Source organism: Mesoplodon bidens (assembly GCF_964165515.1).
Source record: "Mesoplodon bidens genome assembly, contig: HAP1_SCAFFOLD_53, whole genome shotgun sequence".
Taxonomy (NCBI): Eukaryota; Metazoa; Chordata; class Mammalia; order Artiodactyla; family Ziphiidae; genus Mesoplodon; species Mesoplodon bidens.
In genome coordinates this window covers 2,459,720-2,462,538 of record NW_027671920.1, presented here as the reverse complement: position 1 = coordinate 2,462,538, position 2,819 = coordinate 2,459,720, and positions in this window count along the sequence as shown.

Here is a 2,819-nt window from a genome sequence, read left to right as displayed (position 1 = left end):
GATATCACAATGTTACATCACAATTAGTCACAATACACCCTCACCCCAGCATCGCAATGTTCCATGACTCCTGTCTTCACCATGCGACATGCATTATCATCACAATGTTCGATGACACCTGACATCACAATGTTCCATAACCCCTGTCATCAAAATGCTCCATGACACTTTTCATCAAATTGTTCCATGACCCTGTCAACAAAATGCTCCCTGCCCTTCTCATCACAATGCACAACACCCTTGTCATCAAAATGCTCCATGACATTTGGCATCACAAAGATCCATGACACTTGGCATCACAATGCTCCATATCATTGTCATCACGATGCTCCATTAACGCTCTCATTACATTGCTCCATGCCCTTGTCATTACAAAGCTCCATGACACATGTCATCAGAATGCTCCATGGCCTTCTCATCACAATGCACCATGCCCTTGCCATCACAATGCTCCATTACACCTCTCATAAAAATGCTCCATGACACCAGCCATCACGATGTTCCATGGTCTTGTCATCACAAGGCTCCATGACCCTTCTCATCACAATGCTCCAAGACCCCTGTAATCACAATGCTCCATGCCCCTTTTCATCTCAATGATCCATGAAGCCTGTCATCACAATGCACCATACGCATCATCATAATGCTTCATGCTATTGTCATCACAATGAAATCAAAATGCTCCATGACCCCTGTCATAACAATGCTCCAAACCCTTGTGATCACAATATTCCATAACACTTGTCATCACAATGCCACATGACGCTCGTCATCACAATTATCCATGGTCTTCTCATCACAATACTCCATTTCCTTTGTCATCACAATGCTCAATACACTTGTCCTCAAAATGCTCCCAGATACTTGTTGTCTGTATGCTAGGTGAAAGCCGTCATGACAAGGCTCCATGCCTTTTTCATCACAATGATCCATGCCCTTTTAATCACAATGCTCCAAGACCCCTGGGCATACGCCCTTTTTGGCCAAGTGCATCATTCTCGAAGTTGTGCCCCTCTTCCTGTGCTTTACAGGCGAATCCAAAGCACCTCTTGAAGTGTGTTTCCTGCTATTCTGCCTCGCTCTCAAGTCGGCCTCGTTGACTTCCCTCAACAGATTTTTGGACTATAGTTGTCCTGTGTTACTGTGCCAGTTTGTGAATTGCTGTGCCCCTGAGCTCCATGATTCTACTCGTTTTTTGTGAGCTGAACCCAAGTCCAAAATTTTTGTTCAGGAACTACACTGGTTCCCAGTGTCTGGCTGAGACTTTGTTTAATTCTTCTTCCTGCCGGGAAATTAGAGTGACATGTGCCCTTCCGAATGCCTAACAGCTACTCTCTCATTGGTTCTACCTCATCCCTTCCATACGCTGCCAAATTGGCAACCTGTGCGAACCAAGAGGTTAAAGGGGTTGTCTGTCCAATGCGGGAGATTAATAGTAAAGCAGTTTGAATGTCAAACTGGAGGACCACGAGAGGGAATATTCGTTGTGTTTTAGAAACCTTTCTTATTCACAGTGTTTCCATTATCTAGGTTTCCCGTACATATTACAGCTGTAGTAATATTCCCTTCAACCTGGAGAGTTGGGATCCTTGGAATGGGGGCCATGCATTATTGCTTTAAAGCGTCTGCATTTGCTCTCCCAATCTTATGAATCCTCTCAGTAACAAGTGTCCAGCCTTATGCCACATCCAGCTTTCTTTGTAGATAGGGTCACTCCTGGTTTCATCACAGACTCTGAAGGATTTGTAAAGTATTTCCCTGTTTTTTTGTTTTGTTTTTGAAATTCATTTTTATAGTGGGTTTGGGCTGATTCTCGCTGCCATGTTTATGCCAGTCTAGACACAGTTGATTCCTTTACAGAGATATATCAATACATAGGTTTTAAGATTCTTACTAGGCAGATATATTCCTCTGCGGGAAATATGGGGTTTTGAGTCCCTTTCAGTGAGGAAGGTGTAGGTCTTGTCTATTCCATAGTTGCTTTTTGGAACGGTACCTGTGCTTATATCAAACTCTGGTTTTATGCATCACCCCAACTCTCCTTCCCCCTTAAGCAGGCATAAGAGTGTTTTCTAAATGTGAGACTCTGTTCTCTTTCCTAACTCAGTTCATGGGTAGCCATGTTTACAGGATCTTCATAAGTGATATCTTATGACAAGTTTCTTTTTCTGTGTGACTTATTTCACTTAGAATCATCGTACCTGAATCCACTCACTTTGCTTCTACTGGTCTTATGACATTGATTTCATGGCTGAGGGATATTCCATCGTACATAAGTACCGCAATTTTGAACCATTTTTATATTTCCTGTGATATTTAAGGTGTTCCCAAGTTGAGGTTCTTGTAAGCAGTGCAGCCCTTAATTTGGGGGTGGCTGTGTCTTATTGATTTTCAGTTTCCCCAAGGTATATTTCCTAGACTGGAAGTGCCCTTGGCTCTGTAGCTCTGATGTTTACTTGATTTAGGGAACACAATGCACACCTCCAGTGAGGCAGTTGGCAATTTACATCCCACCCATTAGTATAACAAGGCGCCCTGTTCTCCAGGGACTGTCTTGCATTTCTGGTATTTACACATTTTGTGGGTGTCCCCTTTGACCGGTGGGAAGTGATACTTCTTTGTAGTGCAGATTTGCATTGCACGCTTGCTTGCTTGGCCAAAAAGGGCGAATGCGTTTTATGCTGAATATATTCAGGAGAAAATGAATACGCCCTTTTTGGCCAAGTGCATCATTGTCTAAATTGTGCCCCTCTTCCTGTGCTTTACAGGTGATTCCAACGTACCTCTTGAAATCTGTTTCCTGCTATTCTGCCTCGCTT